The following is a 15475-nucleotide window of genomic DNA, read 5'->3' as shown; positions in this document are numbered from 1 at the left end:
AATGTCCTCTCCATTTCCCAGAGCTGTTTTTTTTTAAAGCCAGTTTTTTACCTCTGTGTATACTACCATTGTTTTTATCTTGTTGCATTGTTTTTTAGCAGAAGAATATTTTAAGAACAATAACATAACATTTAGGAATAATGACCCTACTGCTTTCATGTTGGCACCGCTACTCTTACTCACAAAGCTACACGTCCTGTCTGTGAGAATAGCTTAAAGACAATACCTACAAATGAGCTTCAGAAAATAACAAATAATAGGATATGTTCTCAGTGTTGCCACGGGGCACTGGGTCTTTTTTGGTCCAAGCGTGATAGCTCTGTATTTGTTTCAGAAGATTTTCAATTAGTCATGTAAATTTTTCAATAGCCAGGGCACTTTGTGCTTAATGATACATTCAGTAAAGAAGAATCTCCTTTTATTTTCAGACTGCTGCTTGCACTTTTGTTTGATTTGCCCCAGTTTTCTTATTAGAATACAAAGTGAGAAATTGTTTCCACTTGCTACCTAATCTTTTCATAATTAAAAAGTAATCAGACCAGTTTATGGTTTTACTTTTTATAGGAAAACCAAAATCGCCCCATAATATACTTACGAATATTTTACCCAGAGAACTTTTTCACAAATTCCTTTGCAAATATAGGTATAGCTGGGATATATACTTATATTTGAACACCTGTCTATAATGCCTCTTTAATTTAATCAGAATTACATCCTCACTAAGGTCCAGCACCAGAGAGTGCAACACTAACATGTGCCAAACTAATCTGTCGAGATTTTTTTCTAAGTGTTCATTCCTATTTGAGTTGATTTTCCTTTTCCTCCACCCAGAGGAGAGGACATTGCAGTTTTTCTGCATGCAGTGCTGCTTGTCAGTAGTCCCTTCCTTCTAGCTCCCAACACGTTCCAATTTCTGGTCAGGCCCTTCAAAACATATCATAAAAGTCTCTGCAAAAATTTCATTTTATTCACAGAGCAGGTGTATGAGAACACTAAAGCTATGTGCCCTTATTGATTGGGTTTTAGTGAAATCAGAGTAGAAATTCATGTACCAGATGATTTTCAGACAGCCACTACCACAGAACATTTCACTGATGGATGTCACCAAACAGGAGGTCACACCACAGCATATGCACTCAATTGTGCTGTGGAGTGACTTCATTTGTATGCAGCAAGGACGGTGGAGCGTGGGGCTGCCTCTGGAGGGAACAGCCAACCCCGCAAACATTTATGACACTGCAAACTGATCTGGGGAAGCTTACCTTGCCCTTGTCCGTGTGAAATGTTTTGTCAATCAAGGTTATCTGGTCAGAGCTTTCCTGGAATCTCAGCACTACTAGTTCATGGAGCAAAGGGGTAGAAGGACATGACTGTTTATAGCGTGTCTTGTGGAATATTTTTAAGAAAAGACACTGGAGCAGGGATTGGGATTTCTGACCTCAGTTTCCAGGGGTTTAAACATGAAACCTTTAGCCTTTCCGTGTAATGCCACAGCTTAAGAACAAGATGCAGATCTTCTCTCTCCATTATGAAGTAAGGTCATCTCTTTAACGCTGTTTGGTGTACACGGCACCCCGATTTCACCTCGCCTCTATAGGCATTATTTTGTAACATGTTGGATACTGAACATCTAATCAAAATCTTACTGAATTTGTTTTGTCTGAATAAATTACATGAGGATAGGAAAGGAGAGCTAGATTAATGTCTGTACTGCGGCTTTGGTAGAGATGAAATCTGAGCCAGGTTTTCCACATCCCAGACCTTGTTCCTGTTCCATTTTGTGAAAGGCACCATCACTACTTGTTCTCTTTCTTCAATTTTAGCAGTGTTGCTTGTCTCTTTGTTTTCAAGTTATTCTTATTTTATTCTTTTGCAGTCTCAGAAAAGACCTCAAATCAAAGTTGAAAAACAATTCAGATGAAATTAAACATTTTTCTTTAGCCCCAAGCAATTTTTATTTCAATTGTGGATAATTGGGGGGTGGGGGTAGGGGGGATATAAGATCAGGTGGGCATCAAATTACTTGGGGATTTTTAAGAAATGTCAGTGGTGAATCAGAAAATCAATTGTTTCCACAGGTCTTTTCTTAGCTCTTTATTCATACAACCTGCATGCCTGTCATTCCCTTCTTTGCCTCTCTTTTTTTTTTTTTTTTTCTTTTTTTGTGCCTGTTCCTCTTCTCCCAAGATCATTTGTAAGAAAAGTCATCTCAGGTTTGTATTTTCAGATGTACTGTTTGTTATCTTACAATCTGCAAACAAATAAAAATCTTTTGTATTTCCTGTATCCCAAGGAGGTCAAAACTGAAGCCACAGCTCCTTCTCTTAAATATACTTTCAGTGTCAAGGGTGGACTACTTATTTGTGTCTTCATTTGTTGTTTTTCTGAGGAAACAAAGTAAAAGTTAATTAAGTTTTATTGGGTTTTGGTCACAAAAAAAGTGTTTTTTCTAATGAAAGATATTCAGATATTTATCTTTATCTTTTTGTAACCCAGCAGTATATTTTTTTGCTGTACAGACATAACGAGCCATACCAAGTACCATGGTGAAACTGAGCTAGAAGTAAGTCTCTGATGAGAAGAGTTAACAGCATGTATAGGGAAATACAGAAAAACAGTGAAAATTATTATGAAAAATTATAAATAGGTTGTGTGTGTGTATATATGTGTGTCCCTTTTTAAAGACACACACTAATTCAGAGTCTACTACAAACCTCGTAGAAATGAGCTGAAAATCAGCCCCACGTTTTAGAAGCAACCTCTAGCGATGTTTTGCCTAGTATGTAGATGTGCTTAGGTGTCCATAAAGTCGAAGGGGTTACTGCTGGGTGAAGCCTGCTTTAGCACGACCTGGGGTGTGCAGACCAGCAATGTCCCAGTGCAGGAGCTGTAGGTGGGTCTGTGGGGGTGAGTCGCAGCATGCAGAGACAACAGATTTGGCTGGAGAGGAGCCACAACAGAAAAAACATACAACATGCACATGCTTATGTGGAGACTGAGCCAAAAAAAAAACTGGTAAAGGAGAAAAATGTGCTTAAGGACAGATGGCTTTCAAGAGAGGAGTCAGCAGCAACAAGGAGAGGGACATGCCAGAGCTAAATTTTACCACAGTGACTCAAAGCTGGCCATTACACCACACTTTGATTAGTTTACCTCCACAACAGCTCTGTCTTCACAAGTTAGGCTGAGGTCCACATTCACAGCTTCCATTTTCTACATAGGAGTTTTGTAGGCACATGGTTGCACTAAGTCTGGGCATTTGGATGTCTGCCTGCCCAACATCATGTGTTTATTTCTCTTTTGGGAATAGAAGCACTGGGTTTGCTCATGGAAAGAAGTGAATGAACTCATTTGCAGGTGCAGTCTTAATGTATTCTTAAACTGCTGGCCTCTTTGCCTTTTGCAATCCAGTTTTATAGTGCCATTTTGAAGCTAGGTTTTTTGTGTTTGGTTGTTGGGTTTTTTTTAAATTAGTCCAAAATGTCTCTTAACTGCAATCTCTTTAATCTCCCAGAATCCTCTTAACTGGGCTTGCCCAACACTTACCAATGGCAGGGAGAGGGAGAGAGCAGTGAAGAAACATGCACAAGGATTATTTGACCGTCGCATTTGCTTCCGAGCCTCAGAGTAAATGCCTGTATTCTTTGTTCTTTCTAGTAATGTAACTTTCCAATCATGTAAAGTACAGCATGCCAGGAAACTTTGTAACAGTTAATTCATTTTTGTGCAGTTCCCAACTGCCAGAAGTCAAGGGAGCAAACGAGAACACAGTGTAAGCCACAGTTCACATGGCTATGCTACAGACCACGAAGACCGTTGATTGATGCAGTGTGAGTTTACCCTCCAGGATACAGCTGAGGTTATTGGTGGGACAAGGAACTGAAGATTGTGTTGCAGCTATTGGCTTCATTCATGAATTGTTAATGCAGAAGAATAAAAGAATTCACTCAAGGCAATCAATTTCCCTTTAAAAATACAACAATTCACCCCAAAAGAGTGAAAGAAGGCTTAAGTGATAAATTGCAGGAATATTGCTTTCACATTTGGCACCCATTAGCCCTGTTTTATATTGGGAAAATAGTATCATTAAGCAAAGTAGACGGTGCTTTACAAGTATTAGCTTATGAAAAGATTCAGCTACTACATAAAGATAACTTATTAAATAGGAACATTTTGCAAAGCCTTTAAAGGATAAGAAGCAAAAAAAAGTTGTCTTTGCTAGTGTAGGTCTTTTTCAACATGCTTTCACAAAAAAAGCACGTCTCTCATCTTTAAGACAGAACAATCGGAGCTATTTGAGTTGAGAGGCACTTAATGGGAAGCTAGATTCCCTTAGCAATAAATGCGTATGCCTGTATAAACAGAAGGAAGTTGCTGTCCTCCTCCGAAAGCACAAGTGAAGTGATTACTGTGTACTGAATTCCCACGGTGAAATGGTAGCAACTATTGATCTGTCCCAGGAGAAGCCGTGGAACAGATGTAGGGTGGTCAGTGTCCAGTTCTCCAGGGTTAACGGCCAGGCTAGATAGTGCCTTCTTCATCCTTGCCAGCCTTTTCAGACATAAACTGAAATCACTTTCACCAGCAACTTTCATCCCACAGTCCTTTCCCAATACAGGCCATAAACACTCACTTAATCTTATAATACACTATCTTGTAAGCTGTTGAACAAAAAATATGTGGCTGAGTTTCAAAACTCCTGCCAAACAAACCTTCCTCCTAATCTCCAGAAACTGCTGTCTTTTCTATCTCCATGTCTTATTTGAGGCAGATAAAACCAATTTCTCACCATGCTTTACCCATCTGTAACGTGTCTTCCCACCACATTATACCCAAAATGTCCCTTAGAAAAGGAAGGGTATAAGGCTGATAGAAAGGGGGCAGTTCATGTTCTAACCTATGCCCTCTGCGCTCTGAGCAAAAAGCATATGTGCCTATTGAAACCATTAGCCCTCATCCCATGTGCCAGGGCATGTCCTAAAGCAAGGCGCAGCAGTATGGCAGATGCAGGGATTTGTGAAAGGGAAGGATGAGAGAAGTAGGATGGTGAGGACTGCATGAAGCATCAAACACAGGAACAAAGGGAAGAGAATTCAGATCAAGGGTTAGTTTTTACACTGAGCACTGGCTAGAAAAAAAAATTATATCCTTGCTGCTTCTTATACTTTGTACATGCTTTCTGAACTGTGAATACGTGACTGTATAATCAGGTTTTTTTCCTTTTAATCATTACGCCTATGTTTGGTTTATTTTGGAGGTGAAAACAACATTTTCTAACTTGCTGAGAACTTTCTGTTCTAGCTAGTGCCAGACTATGTAGTGGAAATCACTTGGGATAAGCTCTGTTCCTTACTGACACAAAGCAAAAAAGACCTGGAAAGCCCTTGTTACTAGCTTGTAAATGTGTCGACAAGGAAATGCCTTTTATACAACATATGTGATTCACATGAGCCTTTGTTTCTGTTTTGCCTGCACCCTGTCTTCTGTTTCAACAGCATTAGTTCAACCATCACTTGCCCAAAGATCTTCCCTGGTCTCAACAGTGGTCTTCAGGAGCAACTGCTTTTCACCAACTGCCAACAAGAATATCTTCTTCAGTTCATTTTCTTACATCAGTTCCTCCTTTTTCCTGTTTTCCCTCACGTCTCTGGTCCGTTTTCTTCTTTGCCAGCCTTCCTGATCATCAGCAAAGGCCGCCTGCCTACAGCATCACAACAAAGCTAAGTGCAAAAGAAAATCTGTGTACCCAATCTCACATCTGAGATAAACTCCAGCAACCAGGAGAGGCTGGGAAAAGACAGCAATATTTGTTTTTGTTATTGATCAGTATTTCTAATACAGGAATACTTCAGCCTCTTAGTCAAGATAGATATTTCTATGCCGAGTCTTCACCTAGTGAGAGATTCTCCCTGCCTTAAAACTTTTATAGTCCAATAGGCATGACATACTGCCCACATTTTGTATTAAACATGATTTGCTCCAAGAGCAACATGGAACCATAAATTGAAAACAGTTCTTCTCAGGCTGTATCCACTGCCTCAACCACAAAACCAAGTTTTCTGATTCCTGCAGGCTATAGCAATTGGAACTCAGAAATATTTCAGAGTCTCTTTTTCTTAGTACCTGTAAATTGGGTCTTACTGAAGCCAAAAGGGTTGTTTCATTCTAGTGATGTCTGTAACTTTGCTGTGTTTTGTCATGTTTGAATTCAAGCTTATATACTGCCACAGCTTTCCTGTGCTAGATAAGAATGCCCTTTTTCCTCAATGCTAAACTGTTAAAAATGTTTTAAAGATCGGGTCCAGAAGTAAGTGTGCTCTTCCTTAAAGTGTACTGCACCAATTAACTCAAACATACTTTGCTTGCCTCCTCTTCTTCATACCTGCATCAGAAAAGTTAGTGCATCGTACATTATGATTGCTGACAGGTATTCTCAAGCATATCATTGTTTTGTACGAAGCTTTGTACTAGAGCTTCCTGGTAATCAGGAAAGGTGCTACCGGGACTTTCAGATACCTGCTATATGCATATCTAAGTGACCCAAATCCTATCTCTGTATATTACAGTTATGCTCAATGTCATTATTCTACTCCACATATTTCACTCTGGCTACTTATCAAGTGAATGAACAGCATGTTTTCTCCAGCCAGGCATTCATACAGTTGTGCTCTAAATTCAGACTCATGTCATTTCCTCCTACATCTCACCCAAGTTTCATTCAAGTTATCTACAGATCATTCTATTCTTCCCAGATCAAGAGCATATATTGTATTTGCAGTTGCAATTTGATTGGCAGCAAGGTTACTATTAGGTGTTAAACAATCTGAAAAAGTAGGTTACATAAATTTGTAAAGTGTAGTTTGCTGAATACCTGTGGAGATCTACATGTAGCAGATTGTATGGATTTCTTCTGAGCATCTTTTGCCCATGTTGTGCTTTAGAATGATGTGGTGGATGGGAATGTTCTTCTAGAAAAGCATTCTCCACACTTTTTATAGGACTATCCTGATGCTGGAGCTACTGCTTCTTGAAATTTGAGCATGAGCTGAGAACTGAGGGTAAATGGAAGGAAGTGACCTGAGGGCCAAGAATATCATAAAAATTATGGAAACAGATACAGAAAAAGAAATTATTTCAGACATAATTTATGCAGCTTTTTGTCAAATATAGTTAAGTGGAAGCCAGGAGAAATGCTTTCATCTCATCCTCTAAATTCTTCCATAGTCCTCACAGTGCATTGATGTGAGCAGAGGGCCAAACTAAGCCCCAGCCCAACACCACTGATGTAACTCCAAATTACCAGGTTAGATAGAGGCCACATTGTGGAAAAAATCTATAGCCTGGTTTACTGAAGCCCCTAGTTTAGGTAACATAATGCTCTCTTTTGGCCTGTGAACCTTTGAAATGATCATTATCCTTTTTAAATAAGACTCTTAAGCATCTTGAGGTATTGCATTGGATTACAATTGCAGCTACAAAAATGACCAGTAACAAACCAAATACATTTCTCTTTTCTGAAGCATGCTTCTTATGTTGCAGACACTGCTTCTCTCACTCATTATAGTGAGATCCCTTATTGCCCAGTATTGTACTAACTCTGTCTGGTCTATTGTATTGTGGTAACACTCCTTTGCCCATTGTATCAGGTTAGCACCTCCTTGGCTATAATAAGTATGAAAAAAATTCAAGGTTTAACTTGTCAAATGGAACTTTTCAGTGACTTATTAAAAGAACCCCTGCGGTATTACAAAATGCAGGTTTTCTGTCATCTAACTAAAAGATCCCTTTAGAAACCTTCATTTTTTATGTGTATAAAGACAATTTCTTCTAGTGAAACTGTTTGATTCTTGCCTGAATGAAATCAAGTGTTTTAAAACTTTTTGAGGTGCCCCAAAGGCTCACTTCTATACTATGGAACGTGAAAGACTATGAACCTCTCACATAGTCGTCACATACACTTTGCAGTGTGCTCCTGGCAGCGATCGTTCATTCCATACTACAGGCTTTCATAAAAAAAAAAAACCAAAAAACAAAACAACTCCAAAACAAAACCCAAACCTGTATAAAATCGGGGAAAAGAAAACTGAACTGTGCCTTTCTTGATCGTGAAGGCTGGAGAGAAAGTTGTTGTCAGAGATGGTTAATGAGGTTAAGATAAACTGTCGCTGGAGAGGTCTTATCTAATGAAATAGAGTAAGAAACAGAAATTAGAGATGGAATTCTTGTTAACCTCCTTCAAGCAGATATACCTTAAGTGTTGTTGTCTCCTGTACTTCACAAGCAAACAGTAACATACATTTGCATGAGTGGAGCTCGTAAGTCAGCATTCTCTTCTCTCGCCTTACATCCCTGCTTGGAGCACCTTTTTCCCACCACAGCACATGAACTAATGTCAACAAAGTAATTTTCTGCAAGTGAATCAGGTCCTTAGACTGACTTCTTACATATTTTCTGTTTCTCCCTTTCTCTTTATTCCTTGTACTGAGATGCTGAGGTGAAGCTGGGCTTTTTTCCCTTTTAGCATCCCTATGGCAGCCATTAACAGACATGCTAATCAGCGTAGCATACACACAAGGAAGGCAGAGAACATTTTGCACAAATAACTCTGTTTTGATCTTTTTAGGTTGCGTGGCTGGGGTTTGGGGGGAGAGGGGGGTGTTGTGTGTTATTTGTTTATTATCAGTGCCTGTGGTAAACACAAGACCGGTTTTGTGAGTTCTTTGGGAAGACAGTGCCTCCCACATCTTTGTGTGGGTGCACAAAGGAGGGATGGGAGGGGGCAAGGTCAGTGTCTAACTTGCTGTCCCTACGGTGGCATAGTCAGGGCACCACAGGAGGAGGCAGCAGCACCTAAGGGATGGTTTAAGTGGAGCTCCCCTTCCATTCTCTGGACAGTTAAGAGAAGTACTCATATCTCCCCGGTTTTATTCAGTCTTCTTTGTAGTTAGTACAATTTAAGTCCCTGTGAAGCAATGTAAATTGGTGAGAGGTTTAGAGAACTGCAGCATGGGCTGTTTAAGAGATCAAGGACCCATCTGAGGGGTATTGTTGCACTGTGCTTCTCATTCAGCTTTGAGTTTGGGACAGTCACTGTGTCTGTAGCGCCGCGAAGCAAGAGACAGGCTGAAAATGGGGCGAGATGTTAGAGTAACTTTTCTAGAGAAGAAAGAAAAGCCAGCTGGGGAAAACAGAATATATGAAATTCGGGGGTCTTCCAGAAGTGCATGACTAAGAAAAAGAAACTACCTGAAGCTCTCACATTGTTCTGAAGGATCCAGGGAGGGATCAAAGAGAAAAAAAAAAAAATCCAACTTACTTTTTGGTACTTTTTTCTGCATTGTACATTTGCTCCTGGCTTCAGATAAGAGACTGAAGTAGACACCTTTTTCCAGCCTTCTCATCTGAAGAATTTTAAATGGGCTTCAAAATAGAAAAGTAGAATTTTGTATTTTATATATATATATTTTTTTTTTTTATTGTGTAACTTCAAATTATTTTCATTTGTTTCCAGAGTAGTTTCTAATGTGTATTTATTTAAACTCTTTAAAACCTCTCTGTCTTCTTTTGTTTACAAGGGCAAACCAAATCTTTTTTCCCCAAGACAGAGAGCTCCTTATTGGTGAGGTAATAAAATGGACAAAATGCCACCTGTGTTTTTCAGTTTAAATCCCTTTTTCCCTCATGTTATTTCAATCTGCCTATTGAGGAGACCTAAGAGTTTCTCTGTAAAAACAATAGGTTTCCAATTATGTATCATTAGTGGTACAAAACCACATGTTTTGGGTCAAAGATCTTACAAGGCTCCAGAGCAAAATGAGTGACAGTGAGGGCAAAGTGCTATGATGAGAAATTGAACGGCTCCCTCCCTGGATGTCCAGCATCTCTTCCCGCTCTCCAGATCAATCTGAAGCTGTTGTCGGCTTCTTGCATGCCTCATGCTCTTTAACAAAATACACTCTCCTTATCTCTCAGCAGCGGGGAATACCCTCATGAAAAACCTGGCTGGTTCCCTGAACCTGCCCTTTCATGCAGTTGCTAGAAGTCTTCTCCTCACCCTTTGTAGCATCTTTCATTACAGGCAGCTCAAGCCCATTCAGTGATGATTCCTCCCACTGTTTCTGAAGAAGCACACTGCCTCATTTGTTTTTGGCTGTGCTCCTTGGCATCTTATTCTCACAGCCGGAGGTCCACGGGCTCAGTCCAGGACCATTTTGAACATCTTTCCACAGGTCTCACTCTTCCCATGAGGAAGAGGCAGTTTACTCGTTAAATGGCAACAATCTCCTGTTTGCTGTAGCTTTAGGATGAAAAGGCAGACTGTTTCAAGCTCATCACTAAACTGCACCATGGAGTCAGAGGAATGTCTCTAGACATACCTTTAATGGTCTTCATTTCAACATACTTTGAACCTGCTGCTTCAGTAATTACCTTCTTCAGTGCCAAGGTTGGCTCACATTCCTGTGGTTCCGTGTGTAGTGTAGCAGTTAGATAATTCTAGAGCCTATTAACCACTAACTTACAAGGCTATGGTAGTTTTACTGAATGTTTTGTGAGGCTTGAGCTGATAGCCTATTTGCTTGGTTTTCTTTTCCTGTTTTCCAGGTGACTGGCCTGGCTTTTCAAAGTGTACTGTGAGATTGGTTTCTTCTCCATGCTTCATTAAGACAGAGCATTTGTTACCCTCTCCTCAGACATTGCCTAAGTCTTGGTACATGCACTGCTGTCATTCCCTTTTATCTTTTTCTATACATTTCCCAACATGTTGGGTGAGTAGAAATTTACAGATGGAGCTGCTGATGTGCTTTCATGTAGAGCATATTTTCTTTTACAGCTGTATGTCTCATATTTTAATTTCCCTTTGTTGTTACCAGCAGTTACTTTTATGCCTGGAAGACGAGCTGTTCCCACACTCCTCCATAGCTTCTCCTAGCAACATTTCTTTGTAGATTGGTTGGTGAGGAGAACTGAAAGGTTATAGGGCTGCTACCTTCCAGAAAGGCACTGAATTATTTAGTATCAACACTTCTATCAAAAATGATAGCGTCTTTTCACTCCCAAGTTCAACAATGGCACTGCCATCATCTATTAGAACAATGACTAGAGCACGCTGCTGCTACAGAAAGCTCAGGAGGTGTCTGAAGAGCCTAAACATGGACACATTTCAAAAAATCTTTAATTCTTACGAGTAATAATTACACTGAGAAAGATTTGAGCTTTATGAACACAAAAATCTTTTGTTAAAGAGTCTTGGCTGTGTTAATAGGCAATTCTACTGTAACTCTGCATGAGACGGCAGCCACAGGAACCTGCTCTGAGAAGTAGATGCCTGTGGTGGCTAGACCAAGAGTGCAAGAGGTAGAGAATGTTTGTATAACTAGTTTGGAGGTAAAATAAATATATATGTGTTTAAATATATTTATTGTAGCTTATAGGGTTATATGCTGCATGTGTTTATAAGTGCAAAGTACAGAAATGGAGCGGCAAAGGTGACGTTCACCTCGGAAAACTCATAGAGGTATGAATCCTAATAGTTTTATTGGCTGTGGGAAAGGTCTTAAATTAATCTTTAAATGAAGAGGATGCCAAATTTCCATTAACTTTTACTTCTTCCACTCTTCATTTTAAGTGTCACAGTGGCCAGAAATTCTGGAAAATTCATAAGAATGTTTGAATTGTGTGCTAGATAATACTTACGTTTTCTTGGCGTTCTGCAGCGTAAGTACACAGTTGTGCTGTTCATGCACTAATAAGTAGTTCAAAGGAATTTAGTTGTTGTTAGAAAGCCTCTAGAAAAATTAAGAAGGTAGCATCAGCTAACAGGTTCCTATGTTCAAAATTTTAAAATACTGGGTTTCATACCCAGCTGGGGTAAACTGACCCAATTCCATGTAATTTGACCGAGCTATGTAAGTTTACCCCAGAAGAAATTTAGCTTGTGAATGTATCACAACTAAATTGTTAGAGGAGAAAGAAGAGACAACAAGACACAACTGTAGAAAATGTCCATGGAATCTCTCTGGCTTCAATCCATTGCCTTCCCTGAAGAGTTAAAGAAATGGATAATTATGCCCAATTTCAGTTTTGAGACCTACATTATTCGTTGATCACTGCAGGAATTCCTTGAAAATTAAATTCAGAAGTTGTTTTCCCAGTCATTTGCCTTTGAACACCAAGAAAATAACAATCTTCCTAGTGTTTTCTCCAGAGATAAGCAAAATGAAATGAATTTAGATATTACTATAAAAAAAAAGAAATAAAGAAATTGTTAAGAAACTGTATTGTTTCTGAAATAAAGTCTTAAAGAACTTCTTAAAATGTTCTGAGAGGTACTCATGATAGAGCAGATTTTCAAGCCCTATTCATATTGAGAACTGTTTTATTCCTTGAGTGCACTGAAGTTACAGTGATTACTCAAAGAGCAAATTAGTGTCAGTATATGCTAGATACAGCTCCAGTTAAACGCCATGAACAGATACCAGTAACTTCAGTACAGGGTAGACAGTGCAGTGAGCCAGTCTGCCTTTAACTTTTGCCTGTATTTATACTAAAAAGCCTTGAAAGTAATATTGGACCATTTAAACATTAAGGCTGCATGTGCCATGCTGTTGAGTGGGATTTGTAGTGTTCTGGCCATGTTAAAGTCTTCCTGCAGCAACAGACTTTATCATAAGACTGCTAGAATTTTTCCCAGTCAAATGGTAGGAAATTTTCTGCAAGGTGAGAAAAAATGCAATTGTGTAAGACATCAGTCAGCTGAAAATTGCAGGCCTGGATCTGCATCCAGGTCTTACATCTGCTGGATATAAGAATTTGTTCAGCCTTCATTCTTTATATTAGGGCGAAGAAATTAATTTTTCATAGTCTCAGCCAAAGGTGTGTTCAAGAGGTTGTTGTCTGATGTTTATGGGCAATTTGGAATCATAGCATTATAGTCGTTGATAAGCAGAAGCAGATATGAACATCAGTGCTCCATTTAATATTTTAAACTGTAATTGTCTTATATAGAAAATGGGATTATGATTAATACATGCTGTAGTGGGAATAATCATGTAGCAACTTTCTTTCAAAGTAATGAAACATATGGTGCTCAATTTGTTACTATTTGAACTAACTTTCACAGTAACTTAACAAAATTGTGTTCTTCTTTTTATATGATTAGACCTTTTAATCTTTGGAAGTCATTGTCATTGGGTAAATACTGGTAGTGATTTTGATTTTGCTTTGTGGGTTTTTTGTTGGGGTTTTTTTTTTTGGAGGATAAAGTCAATGCCTGTTGTTTGAACTGGCAGAGTATTATCTGCTTCTGCCTTAGGAATAATACACTGCTTATCTTATCTGACCCATGACCTAATGTCACAGTGACCCAGGGCTGTGAAGCTAAGGTATCACATACCTCATATATTCTGTACCAAGAGTAAGTTCATACTGAGCTTCCTCCTGATACCATAAACTTATTTGATACTCTGCCACTAGAAAGTGAGGATCCAGATCCATCATGTTCTTGCAGTGGTTCTGTGATAGAAGCAAATAAATCAGTAAGGTGAAGGTCTATGAAACAGAAGAATAATCATCAATATACCTGAGAATATTAGCTTCTAGGGAAAAAAGTCAGTGCTTTCCCTTTCATAAAGAATCTTACACATTCTGGGCATAACCACAAAATAAGTAGCAATTTTAAGAATTCATTATATATTTGTACAAATCCACACTTAAAAAAAAAAAATAATAAGCCAAATTTCTTTCTTAGTAGGGACTGAAGTTTTGCAGCCCTAATACACTCAGCCTGGTATAAAGAAAAAGATAGACCTGAGAATATTATTCTTTCTAAGATTCTCCCACCAATGGCTCAGGTCTTGTTCCTCCAAGAACAGAAAAGTATCCTCATGCAGGACTGCAGAGGATCGTAGGTCTTTTTCTAAAGTGGAAACTTTTTTATGTGCTCACGGAGCCTCCTGCAAAAGAGTTGTTGAAGCAGACTGCTAAACTGGGTATGCTGCCTCTTCCTGCTGTCCATCCTAAGGCACATGGGATAGTCCTCACCTCCCTGCGGCAGTGCCCACATTTATACAGTCTGAATACATCAGAATAAACATTACACGGGTATTTTTCCCTCTGGAGAAGTTACTAGCCATAGCTCTAAGCAAGCGTGCAATTACAAGCAGTACGTCAGCCCACAGAACAGCGTTCAATGCAGTGCACAGAGCTCTCCGATGTTCTATATTTTTGCAGTCACCAATTCATCCCCAAACTGACTGAGGTCGAGACATGACAAGGCTAAATTTCAGGGCTACCTGAATTCCCATCTGCACCAAAGCCACAGCAGTTAATCACACTGTGACCATGAAGTCTAAGTTAGGGTTAAGATAAACTTGGAGAAGTTATCTTTTGGTGCAATAGAATTACATAGCAAACACCAGTCCTCAAATATGACATGACTTCAAATCTCAGATGGCAAGTTGTCTAACATTTAACCCTACTGAATGACTTAGGAAATAGCATATACTGGAAGGTGGGGGGGGTGGGGGATGGGGGGTGTGTTGGGGGTGGATCCTCAAGCCACTTAATCAGTATGCTAGGTGCTGAGCCAGTGATGATAGGGACGACAGTGAACTGTTAGGCTTCAGAATGTGTTTTCTGTATTTTGTGAAAACAAACCCCTTTGAGCATCTCAGTAAAGCTAAGTTGTATCAAAACAATCTGTTTTCAGATTGAGAATGTCAAAGTTTGATTACACACTCTTCTTTTTCTTACCTTCATTCCTTTTTCTGCAAATTATAGGCAAATCCATGCTAAGCATCAGGAACAGTCCCACGGACAACTTCACTGAAGTACACAAAGACGTGGCTTTGGTTTAAGAGCATATGTTAATGAAAAACAAATCTATCAAAACAAAATTCTGCAACTATACTGTAAATCTAGACCAGCAGCATCTTGCAAACCATGCACACACCAAAAGCATGACAAAATATAAATGGGATTTCTACCTCTTTCATTTTACAAACCTTGCATCCAGTCCTCATAGTTATCACTCCATTGGTCGTGTGCCAGCATCCAACTGGGGAACAGCAGGGAATTGGGCCTGTTGGTTTCTTTATAGTAAAAGGAATGGAAGTAAAAAAAAAAAAAAAAAAAAAAAGCAAGTTAATGTAACAAAATCCCTTTGTGCATGTACTAGAACCAGCATATGGCAATGTAGCCCAACCCAGAACACATTCTTACTCATTAGACATTGACCAGAGTCTCTGGAGAAAATACCAAACATTATCTTGGAGGCTATGTTACAACAGCAAATGCTGAATATTTTGACAAAAAAAAATCAAGGAGTCAATGTTAAATATGAAACAACTGTGGGGTTTTTTTTAATATTTTTTTAAGTAAGTTTTCTTCATCTTTAGAAACGAGGAAAACTGAAGGCTAAAAATCACTTCGCTTAGCCAACTGTTTATATCTATTTTAACCTGCTAAGGTTGCTTGG

Source organism: Falco biarmicus, chromosome 11 (assembly GCF_023638135.1).
Source record: "Falco biarmicus isolate bFalBia1 chromosome 11, bFalBia1.pri, whole genome shotgun sequence".
NCBI classification, from domain to species: Eukaryota; Metazoa; Chordata; class Aves; order Falconiformes; family Falconidae; genus Falco; species Falco biarmicus.
This window is presented reverse-complemented; position numbering follows the sequence as displayed.